The 13260-nt window shown below is 38.4% G+C and overlaps 3 non-coding genes across 3 annotated transcripts; all 3 read left to right on the forward strand.

The window, feature by feature from the left end:
- The first annotated feature begins 633 nt into the window (after positions 1-633).
- Positions 634-704, forward strand: TRNAG-GCC (transfer RNA glycine (anticodon GCC)). Its single transcript has one exon. It is a non-coding gene; the product is annotated as a tRNA-Gly (tRNA).
- Positions 705-2180: 1476 nt separating this feature from the next.
- On the forward strand, positions 2181-2251 carry TRNAG-GCC (transfer RNA glycine (anticodon GCC)). Its single transcript has one exon. It is a non-coding gene; the product is annotated as a tRNA-Gly (tRNA).
- Positions 2252-9811: 7560 nt separating this feature from the next.
- TRNAG-GCC (transfer RNA glycine (anticodon GCC)) lies at positions 9812-9882 on the forward strand. Its single transcript has one exon. It is a non-coding gene; the product is annotated as a tRNA-Gly (tRNA).
- Positions 9883-13260: the final 3378 nt, after the last annotated feature.

Below are 13260 nucleotides of genomic sequence, written 5' to 3' on the forward strand. Positions count from 1 at the left end.
ATTTCCTGAAATGTCCGTGATGGAACAACAACATATCGCATTGGTGGTTCAGTGGTAGAATTCTCGCCTGCCACGCGGGACGCCCGGGTTCGATTCCCGGCCAATGCAAAATGATTTTGGTGCTGTAAATTAATAGTTCAATATGACGTTATTTCTGTGTGTCACTAAAAGCGCGGAAACCTCGCACATAGTCTGTGCGAGACATATGTAAATTTCAGGTGGAAACAACTGACGAGATTATTTGTATAGATATGGAATCTAAATTATCGAGTTCTGATACTAACTTAATCTGCATTATGTCACATAAAATTCAATGCTTCCTGAAATGTCCGTGATGGAACAACAACATATCGCATTGGTGGTTCAGTGGTAGATTCCCGGCCAATGCAAAATGATTTTGGTGCTGTCAATTAATAGTTCAATATGACGTCATTTCTGTGTGTCACTAAAAGCGCGGAAATCTCGTACATTGCCCATGCGAGACGTATGTAAATTTCAGGTGGAAACAACTGACTAGATTATTTGTATATATATGGAATCTACATTATCGAGTACTGATACTAACTTAATCTGCATTATGTCACATAAAATTTAATATTTCCTGAAATGTCCGTGATGGAACAACAACATATCGCATTGGTGGTTCAGTGGTAGAATTCTCGCCTGCCACGCGGGAGGCCCGGGTTCGATTCCCGGCCAATGCAAAATGATTTTGGTGCTGTCAATTAATAGTTCAATATGACGTTTTTTCTGTGTGTCACTAAAAGCGCGGAAATCTCGCACATTGCCCATGCGAGACGTATGTAAATTTCAGGTGGAAACAACTGACTAGATTATTTGTATATATATGGAATCTACATTATCGAGTACTGATACTAACTTAATCTGCATTATGTCACATAAAATTTAATATTTCCTGAAATGTCCGTGATGGATCAACAACATATCGCATTGGTGGTTCAGTGGTAGAATTCTCGCCTGCCACACGGGACGCCCGGGTTCGATTCCCGGCCAATGCAAAATGATTTTGGTGCTGTCAATTAATAGTTCAATATTAATATGACGCTATTTCTGTGTGTCACTAACAGCGCGGATATCTCGCACATTGCCCATGCAAGGCGTATGTAAACTTCAGGTGGAAACAACTGACTATATTATTTGTATAGATATGGAATCTACATTATCGAGTTCAGATACTAACTTAATCTGCATTATGTCACATAAAATTCAATATTTCCTGAAATGTCCGTGATGGAACAACAACATATCGCATTGGTGGTTCAGTGGTAGAATTCTTGCCTGCCACGCGGGAGGCCAGGGTTCGATTCCCGGCCAATGCAAAATGATTTTGGTGCTGTCAATTAATAGTTCAATATGACGTTATTTCTGTGTGTCACTAAAAGCGCGGAAATCTCGCACATTGCCCATGCGAGACGTATGTAAATTTCAGGTGGAAACAACTGACTAGATTATTTGTATATATATGGAATCTACATTATCGAGTACTGATACTAACTTAATCTGCATTATGTCACATAAAATTTAATATTTCCTGAAATGTCCGTGATGTAACAACAACATATCGCATTGGTGGTTCAGTGGTAGAATTCTCGCCTGCCACGCGGGAGGCCCAGGTTCGATTCCCGGCCAATGCAAAATGATTTTGGTTCTGTCAATTAATAGTTCAATATGACGTTATTTCTGTGTGTCACTAAAAGCGCGGAAATCTCGCACATTGCCCATGCGAGACGTATGTAAATTTCAGGTGGAAACAACTGACTAGATTATTTGTATAGATATGGAATCTACATTATCGCGTTCTGATACTAACTTAATCTGCATTATGTCACATAAAATTCAATGCTTCCTGAAATGTCCGTGATGGAACAACAACATATCGCATTGGTGGTTCAGTGGTAGATTCCCGGCCAATGCAAAATGATTTTGGTGCTGTCAATTAATAGTTCAATATGACGTCATTTCTGTGTGTCACTAAAAGCGCGGAAATCTCGCACATTGCCCATGCGAGACGTATGTAAATTTCAGGTGGAAACAACTGACTAGATTATTTGTATATATATGGAATCTACATTATCGAGTACTGATACTAACTTAATCTGCATTATGTCACATAAAATTCAATATTTCCTGAAATGTCCGTGATGGAATATCAACATATCGCATTGGTGGTTCAGTGGTAGAATTCTCGCCTGCCACGCGGGAGGCCCGGGTTCGATTCCCGGCCAATGCAAAATGATTTTGATGCTATCAATTAATAGTTCAATATGACGCTTTTTCTGTGTGTCACTAAAAGCGCGGATATCTCGCACATTGCCCATGCAAGGCGTATGTAAACTTCAGGTGGAAACAACTGACTATATTATTTGTATAGATATGGAATCTACATTATCGAGTTCTGATACTAACTTAATCTGCATTATGTCACATAAAATTCAATATTTCCTGAAATGTCCGTGATGGAACAACAACATATCGTATTGGTGGTTCAGTGGTAGTTTCCCGGCCAATGCAAAATGATTTTGGTGCTGTCAATTAATACTTCAATATGACGCTATTTCTGTATGACACTAAAAGCGCGGATATCTCGCACATTGCCCATGCAAGGCGTATGTAAATTTCAGGTGGAAACAACTGACTAGATTATTTGTATACATATGGAATCTACATTATCGAGTTCTGATACTAACTTAATCTGCATTATGTCACATAAAATTCAATATTTCCTGAAATGTCCGTGATGGAACAACAACATATCGCATTGGTGGTTCAGTGGTAGATTCCCGGCCAATGCAAAATGATTTTGGTGCTGTCATTTAATAGTTCAATATGACGTCATTTCTGTGTGTCACTAAAGGCGCGAAAATCTCGCACATTGCCCATGCGAGACGTATGTAAATTTCAGGAGGAAACAACTGACTAGATTATTTGTATATATTATGGAATCTACATAATCGAGTACTGATACTAACTTAATCTGCATTATGTCACATAAAATTTAATATTTCCTGAAATGTCCGTGATGGATCAACAACATATCGCATTGGTGGTTCAGTGGTAGAATTCTCGCCTGCCACGCGGGAGGCCCGGGTTCGATTCCAGGCCAATGCAAAATGATTTTGGTGCTGTCAATTAATAGTTCAATATGACGTTATTTCTGTGTGTCACTAAAAGCGCGGAAATCTCGCACATTGCCCATGCGAGACGTATGTAAATTTCAGGTGGAAACAACTGACTAGATTATTTGTATAAATATGGAATCTACAATATCGAGTACTGATACTATCTTAATCTGAATTATGTCACATAAAATTCAATATTTCCTGAAATGTCCGTGATGGAACAACAACATATCGCATTGGTGGTTCAGTGGTAGAATTCTCGCCTGCCACGCGGGAGGCCCAGGTTCGATTCCCGGCCAATGCAAAATAATTTTGGTGCTGTAAATTAATAGTTCAATATGACGTTATTTCTGTGTGTCACTAAAAGCGCGGAAACATATGTAAATTTCAGGTGAAAACAACTGACGAGATTATTTGTATAGATATGGAATCTACATTATCGCGTTCTGATGCTAACTTAATCTGCATTATGTCACATAAAATTCAATGCTTCCTGAAATGTCCGTGATGGAACAACAACATATCGCATTGGTGGTTCAGTGTTAGATTCCCGACCAATGCAAAATGATTTTGGTGCTGTCAATTAATAGTTCAATATGACGTCATTTCTGTGTGTCACTAAAAGCGCGGAAATCTCGCACATTGCCCTTTGCGAGACGTATGTAAATTTCAGGTGGAAACAACTGACTAGATTATTTGTATACATATGGAATCTACATTATCGATTTCTGATACTAACTTAATCTGCATTATGTCACATAAAATTCAATATTTCCTGAAATGTCCGTGATGGAACAACAACATATCGCATTGGTGGTTCAGTGGTAGATTCCCGGCCAATGCAAAATGATTTTGGTGCTGTCAATTAATAGTTCAATATGACGTCATTTCTGTGTGTCACTAAAAGCGCGAAAATCTCGCACATTGCCCATGCGAGACGTATGTAAATTTCAGGTGGAAACAACTGACTAGATTATTTGTATACATATGGAATCTACATTATCGAGTTCTGATACTAACTTAATCTGCATTATGTTACATAAAATTCAAAATTTCCTGAAATGTCCGTGATGGAACAACAACATATCGCATTGATGGTTCAGTGGTAGAATTCTCGCCTGCCACGCGGGAGGCCCGGGTTCGATTCCCGGCCAATGCAAAATGATTTTGATGCTGTCAATCAATAGTTCAATATGACGCTATTTCTGTGTGTCACTAAAAGCGCGGATATCTCGAACATTGCCCATGCAAGGCGTATGTAAACTTCAGGTGGAAACAACTGACTATATTGTTTGTATAGATATGGAATCTACATTATCGAGTTCTGATACTAACTTAATCTGCATTATGTCACATAAAATTCAATATTTCCTGAAATGTCCGTGATGGAACAACAACATATCGCATTGGTGGTTCAGTGGTAGATTCCCGGCCAATGCAAAATGATTTTGGTGCTGTCAATTAATACTTCAATATGACGCTATTTCTGTATGTCACTAAAAGCGCGGATATCTCGCACATTGCCCATGCAAGGCGTATGTAAATTTCAGGTGGAAACAACTGACTAGATTATTTTTATACATATGGAATCTACATTATCGAGTTCTGATACTAACTTAATCTGCATTATGTCACAAAAAATTCAATATTTCCTGAAATGTCCGTGATGGAACAACAACATATCGCATTGGTGGTTCAGTGGTAGATTCTCGGCCAATGCAAAATGATTTTGGTGCTGTCAATTAATAGTTCAATATGACGTCATTTCTGTGTGTCACTAAAAGCGCGGAAACCTCGCACATTGTCTGTGCGAGACATATGTAAATTTCAGGTGGAAACAACTGACGAGATTATTTGTATAGATATGGAATCTACATTATCGCGTTCTGATGCTAACTTAATCTGCATTATGTCACATAAAATTCAATGCTTCCTGAAATGTCCGTGATGGAACAACAACATATCGCATTGGTGGTTCAGTGTTAGATTCCCGACCAATGCAAAATGATTTTGGTGCTGTCAATTAATAGTTCAATATGACGTCATTTCTGTGTGTCACTAAAAGCGCGGAAATCTCGCACATTGCCCTTTGCGAGACGTATGTAAAGTTCAGGTGGAAACAACTGACTAGATTATTTGTATACATATGGAATCTACATTATCGATTTCTGATACTAACTTAATCTGCATTATGTCACATAAAATTCAATATTTCCTGAAATGTCCGTGATGGAACAACAACATATCGCATTGGTGGTTCAGTGGTAGATTCCCGGCCAATGCAAAATGATTTTGGTGCTGTCAATTAATAGTTCAATATGACGTCATTTCTGTGTGTCACTAAAAGCGCGAAAATCTCGCACATTGCCCATGCGAGATGTATGTAAATTTCAGGTGGAAACAACTGACTAGATTATTTGTATACATATGGAATCTACATTATCGAGTTCTGATACTAACTTAATCTGTATTATGTTACATAAAATTCAAAATTTCCTGAAATGTTCGTGATGGAACAACAACATATCGCATTGATGGTTCAGTGGTAGAATTCTCGCCTGCCACGCGGGAGGCCCGGGTTCGATTCCCGGCCAATGCAAAATGATTTTGATGCTGTCAATCAATAGTTCAATATGACGCTATTTCTGTGTGTCACTAAAAGCCCGGATATCTCGCACATTGCCCATGCAAGGCGTATGTAAACTTCAGGTGGAAACAACTGACTATATTATTTGTATAGATATGGAATCTACATTATCGAGTTCTGATACTAACTTAATCTGCATTATGTCACATAAAATTCAATATTTCCTGAAATGTCCGTGATGGAACAACAACATATCGCATTGGTGGTTCAGTGGTAGATTCCCGGCCAATGCAAAATGATTTTGGTGCTGTCAATTAATACTTCAATATGACGCTATTTCTGTATGTCACTAAAAGCGCGGATATCTCGCACATTGCCCATGCAAGGCGTATGTAAATTTCAGGTGGAAACAACTGACTAGATTATTTGTATACATATGGAATCTACATTATCGAGTTCTGATACTAACTTAATCTGCATTATGTCACATAAAATTCAATATTTCCTGAAATGTCCGTGATGGAACAACAACATATCGCATTGGTGGTTCAGTGGTAGATTCCCGGCCAATGCAAAATGATTTTGGTGCTGTCAATTAATAGTTCAATATGACGTCATTTCTGTGTGTCACTAAAAGCGCGAAAATCTCGCACATTGCCCATGCGAGACGTATGTAAATTTCAGGTGGAAACAACTGACTAGATTATTTGTATATATTATGGAATCTACATTATCGAGTACTGATACTAACTTAATCTGCATTATGTCACATAAAATTCAATATTTCCTGAAATGTCCGTGATGGAACAACAACATATCGCATTGGTGGTTCAGTGGTAGAATTCTCGCCTGCCACGCGGGAGGAACAGGTTCGATTCCCGGCCAATGCAAAACGATTTTGGTGCTGTAAATTAATAGTTCAATATGACGTTATTTCTGTGTGTCACTAAAAGCGCGGAAACCTCGCACATTGTCTGTGCGAGACATATGTAAATTTCAGGTGGAAACAACTGACGAGATTATTTGTATAGATATGGAATCTACATTATCGCGTTCTGATGCTAACTTAATCTGCATTATGTCACATAAAATTCAATGCTTCCTGAAATGTCCGTGATGGAACAACAACATATCGCATTGGTGGTTCAGTTTTAGATTCCCGACCAATGCAAAATGATTTTGGTGCTGTCAATTAATAGTTCAATATGACGTCATTTCTGTGTGTCACTAAAAGCGCGGAAATCTCGCACATTGCCCTTTGCGAGACGTATGTAAATTTCAGGTGGAAACAACTGACTAGATTATTTGTATACATATGGAATCTACATTATCGATTTCTGATACTAACTTAATCTGCATTATGTCACATAAAATTCAATATTTCCTGAAATGTCCGTGATGGAACAACAACATATCGCATTGGTGGTTCAGTGGTAGATTCCCGGCCAATGCAAAATGATTTTGGTGCTGTCAATTAATAGTTCAATATGACGTCATTTCTGTGTGTCACTAAAAGCGCGAAAATCTCGCACATTGCCCATGCGAGACGTATGTAAATTTCAGGTGGAAACAACTGACTAGATTATTTGTATATATTATGGAATCTACATTATCGAGTACTGATACTAACTTAATCTGCATTATGTCACATAAAATTCAATATTTCCTGAAATGTCCGTGATGGAACAACAACATATCGCATTGGTGGTTCAGTGGTAGAATTCTCGCCTGCCACGCGGGAGGACCAGGTTCGATTCCCGGCCAATGCAAAACGATTTTGGTGCTGTAAATTAATAGTTCAATATGACGTTATTTCTGTGTGTCACTAAAAGCGCGGAAACCTCGCACATTGTCTGTGCGAGACATATGTAAATTTCAGGTGGAAACAACTGACGAGATTATTTGTATAGATATGGAATCTACATTATCGCGTTCTGATGCTAACTTAATCTGCATTATGTCACATAAAATTCAATGCTTCCTGAAATGTCCGTGATGGAACAACAACATATCGCATTGGTGGTTCAGTGTTAGATTCCCGACCAATGCAAAATGATTTTGGTGCTGTCAATTAATAGTTCAATATGACGTCATTTCTGTGTGTCACTAAAAGCGCGGAAATCTCGCACATTGCCCTTTGCGAGACGTATGTAAATTTCAGGTGGAAACAACTGACTAGATTATTTGTATACATATGGAATCTACATTATCGATTTCTGATACTAACTTAATCTGCATTATGTCACATAAAATTCAATATTTCCTGAAATGTCCGTGATGGAACAACAACATATCGCATTGGTGGTTCAGTGGTAGATTCCCGGCCAATGCAAAATGATTTTGGTGCTGTCAATTAATAGTTCAATATGACGTCATTTCTGTGTGTCACTAAAAGCGCGAAAATCTCGCACATTGCCCATGCGAGACGTATGTAAATTTCAGGTGGAAACAACTGACTAGATTATTTGTATACATATGGAATCTACATTATCGAGTTCTGATACTAACTTAATCTGCATTATGTTACATAAAATTCAAAATTTCCTGAAATGTCCGTGATGGAACAACAACATATCGCATTAATGGTTCAGTGGTAGAATTCTCGCCTGCCACGCGGGAGGCCCGGGTTCGATTCCCGGCCAATGCAAAATGATTTTGATGCTGTCAATCAATAGTTCAATATGACGCTATTTCTGTGTGTCACTAAAAGCGCGGATATCTCGAACATTGCCCATGCAAGGCGTATGTAAACTTCAGGTGGAAACAACTGACTATATTATTTGTATAGATATGGAATCTACATTATCGAGTTCTGATACTAACTTAATCTGCATTATGTCACATAAAATTCAATATTTCCTGAAATGTCCGTGATGGAACAACAACATATCGCATTGGTGGTTCAGTGGTAGAATTCTCGACTGCCACGCGGGAGGCCCAGGTTCGATTCCCGGCCAATGAAGAATTATTTTGGTGCTGTAAATTAATAGTTCAATATGACGTTATTTCTGTGTGTCACTAAAAGCGCGGAAATCTCGCACATTGCCCATGCGAGACGTATGTAAATTTCAGGTGGAAACAACTGACTAGATTATTTGTATATATATGGAATCTACATTATGGTGTACTGATACTAACTTAATCTGCATTATGTCACATAAAATTTAATATTTCCAGAAATGTCCGTGATGGAATAACAACATATCGCATTGGTGGTTCAGTGGTAGAATTTTCGCCTGCCACGCGGGAGGCCCGGGTTCGATTCCCGGCCAATGCAAAATGATTTTGATGCTGTCAATTAATAGTTCAATATGACGCTAATTCTGTGTGTCACTAAAAGCGCGGATATCTCGCACATTGCCCATGCAAGGCGTATGTAAACTTCAGGTGGAAACAACTGACTATATTTTTTGTATAGATATGGAATCTACATTATCGAGTTCTGATACTAACTTAATCTGCATTATGTCACATAAAATTCAATATTTCCTGAAATGTCCGTGGTGGAACAACAACATATCGCATTGGTGGTTCAGTGGTAGATTCCCGGCCAATGCAAAATGATTTTGGTGCTGTCAATTAATACTTCAATATGACGCTATTTCTGTATGTCACTAAAAGCGCGGATATCTCGCACATTGCCCATGCAAGGCGTATGTAAATTTCAGGTGGAAACAACTGACTAGATTATTTGTATACATATGGAATCTACATTATCGAGTTCTGATACTAACTTAATCTGCATTATGTCACATAAAATTCAATATTTCCTGAAATGTCCGTGATGGAACAACAACATATCGCATTGGTGGTTCAGTGGTAGATTCCCGGCCAATGCAAAATGATTTTGGTGCTGTCAATTAATAGTTCAATATGACGTCATTTCTGTGTGTCACTAAAAGCGCGAAAATCTCGCACATTGCCCATGCGAGACGTATGTAAATTTCAGGTGGAAACAACTGACTAGATTATTTGTATATATTATGGAATCTACATAATCGAGTACTGATACTAACTTAATCTGCATTATGTCACATAAAATTTAATATTTCCTGAAATGTCCGTGATGGATCAACAATATATCGCATTGGTGGTTCAGTGGTAGAATTCTCGCCTGCCACGCGGGAGGCCCGGGTTCGATTCCCGGCCAATGCAAAATGATTTTGGTGCTGTAAATTAATAGTTCAATATGACGTTATTTCTGTGTGTCACTAAAAGCGCGGAAATCTCGCACATTGCCAATGCGAGACGTATGTAAATTTCAGGTGGAAACAACTGACTAGATTATTTGTATAAATATGGAATCTACAATATCGAGTACTGATACTAACTTAATCTGAATTATGTCACATAAAATTCAATATTTCCTGAAATGTCCGTGATGGAACAACAACATATCGCATTGGTGGTTCAGTGGTAGAATTCTCGCCTGCCACGCGGGAGGCCCAGGTTCGATTCCCGGCCAATGCAAAATGATTTTGGTGCTGTAAATTAATAGTTCAATATGACGTTATTTCTGTGTGTCACTAAAAGCGCGGAAACCTCGCACATTGTCTGTGCGAGACATATGTAAATTTCATTTGGAAACAACTGACGAGATTATTTGTATAGATATGGAATCTACATTATCGAGTTCTGATACTAACTTAATCTGCATTATGTCACATAAAATTCAATGCTTCCTGAAATGTCCGTGATGGAACAACAACATATCGCATTGGTGGTTCAGTGTTAGATTCCCGACCAATGCAAAATGATTTTGGTGCTGTCAATTAATAGTTCAATATGACGTCATTTCTGTGTGTCACTAAAAGCGCGGAAATCTCGCACATTGCCCTTTGCGAGACGTATGTAAATTTCAGGTGGAAACAACTGACTAGATTATTTGTATACATATGGAATCTACATTATCGAGTTCTGATACTAACTTAATCTGCATTATGTCACATAAAATTCAATATTTCCCGAAATGTCCGTGTTGGAACAACAACATATCGCATTGGTGGTTCAGTGGTAGATTCCCGGCCAATGCAAAATGATTTTGGTGCTGTCAATTAATAGTTCAATATGACGCTATTTCTGTATGTCACTAAAAGCGCGGATATCTCGCACATTGCCCATGCAAGGCGTATGTATATTTCAGGTGGAAACAACTGACTAGATTATTTGTATAGATATGGAATCTACATTATCGAGTTCTGATACTAACTTAATCTGCATTATGTCACATAAAATTCAATATTTCCTGAAATGTCCGTGATGGAACAACAACATATCGCTTTGGTGGTTCAGTGGTAGATTCCCGGCCAATGCAAAATGATTTTGGTGCTGTCAATTAATAGTTCAATATGACGTCATTTCTGTGTGTCACTAAAAGCGCGAAAATCTTGCAAATTGCCCATGCGAGACGTATGTAAATTTCAGGTGGAAACAACTGACTAGATTATTTGTATATATATGGAATCTACATTATCGAGTACTGATACTAACTTAATCTGCATTATGTCACATAAAATTTAATATTTCCTGAAATGTCCGTGATGGGTCAACAACATATCGCATTGGTGGTTCAGTGGTAGAATTATCGCCTGCCACGCGGGAGGCCCGGGTTCGATTCCCGGCCAATGCAAAATGATTTTGGTGCTGGCAATTAATAGTTCAATATGACGTTATTTCTGTGTGTCACTAAAAGCGCGGAAATCACGCACATTGCCCATGCGAGACGTATGTAAATTTCAAGTGGAAACAACTGACTAGATTATTTGTATAAATATGGAATCTACAATATCGAGTACTGATACTAACTTAATCTGCATTATGTCACATAAAATTCAATATTTCCTGAAATGTCCGTGATGTAACAACAACATATCGCATTTTTGGTTCAGTGGTAGAATTCTCGCCTGCCACGCGGGAGGCCCAGGTTCGATTCCCGGCCAATGCAAAATGATTTTGGTGCTGGCAATTAATAGTTCAATATGACGTTATTTCTGTGTGTCACTAAAAGCGCGGAAATCACGCACATTGCCCATGCAAGGCGTATGTATATTTCAGGTGGAAACAACTGACTAGATTATTTGTATAGATATGGAATCTACATTATCGAGTTCTGATACTAACTTAATCTGCATTATGTCACATAAAATTCAATATTTCCTGAAATGTCCGTGATGGAACAACAACATATCGCTTTGGTGGTTCAGTGGTAGATTCCCGGCCAATGCAAAATGATTTTGGTGCTGTCAATTAATAGTTCAATATGACGTCATTTCTGTGTGTCACTAAAAGCGCGAAAATCTTGCAAATTGCCCATGCGAGACGTATGTAAATTTCAGGTGGAAACAACTGACTAGATTATTTGTATATATATGGAATCTACATTATCGAGTACTGATACTAACTTAATCTGCATTATGTCACATAAAATTTAATATTTCCTGAAATGTCCGTGATGGGTCAACAACATATCGCATTGGTGGTTCAGTGGTAGAATTATCGCCTGCCACGCGGGAGGCCCGGGTTCGATTCCCGGCCAATGCAAAATGATTTTGGTGCTGGCAATTAATAGTTCAATATGACGTTATTTCTGTGTGTCACTAAAAGCGCGGAAATCACGCACATTGCCCATGCGAGACGTATGTAAATTTCAAGTGGAAACAACTGACTAGATTATTTGTATAAATATGGAATCTACAATATCGAGTACTGATACTAACTTAATCTGCATTATGTCACATAAAATTCAATATTTCCTGAAATGTCCGTGATGTAACAACAACATATCGCATTGGTGGTTCAATGGTAGAATTCTCGCCTGCCACGCGGGAGGCCCAGGTTCGATTCCCGGCCAATGCAAAATGATTTTGGTGCTGGCAATTAATAGTTCAATATGACGTTATTTCTGTGTGTCACTAAAAGCGCGGAAATCACGCACATTGCCCATGCGAGACGTATGTAAATTTCAAGTGGAAACAACTGACTAGATTATTTGTATAAATATGGAATCTACATTATCGCGTTCTGATACTAACTTAATCTGCATTATGTCACATAAAATTCAATGCTTCCTGAAATGTCCGTGATGGAACAACAACATATCGCATTGGTGGTTCAGTGGTAGATTCCCGGCCAATGCAAAATGATTTTGGTGCTGTCAATTAATAGTTCAATATGACGTCATTTCTGTGTGTCACTAAAAGCGCGGAAATCTCGCACATTGCCCATGCGAGACGTATGTAATTTTCAGGTGGAAACAACTGACTAGATTATTTGTATATATATGGAATCTACATTATCGAGTACTGATACTAACTTAATCTGCATTATGTCACATAAAATTCAATATTTCCTGAAATGTCCGTGATGGAATATCAACATATCGCATTGGTGGTTCAGTGGTAGAATTCTCGCCTGCCACGCGGGAGGCCCGCGTTCGATTCCCGGCCAATGCAAAATGATTTTGATGCTATCAATTAATAGTTCAATATGACGCTTTTTCTGTGTGTCACTAAAAGCGCGGATATCTCGCACATT

The sequence above is a fragment of the Saccoglossus kowalevskii genome, chromosome 17, assembly GCF_978046115.1.
Source record: "Saccoglossus kowalevskii chromosome 17, keSacKowa6.1, whole genome shotgun sequence".
NCBI classification, from domain to species: domain Eukaryota; kingdom Metazoa; phylum Hemichordata; class Enteropneusta; family Harrimaniidae; genus Saccoglossus; species Saccoglossus kowalevskii.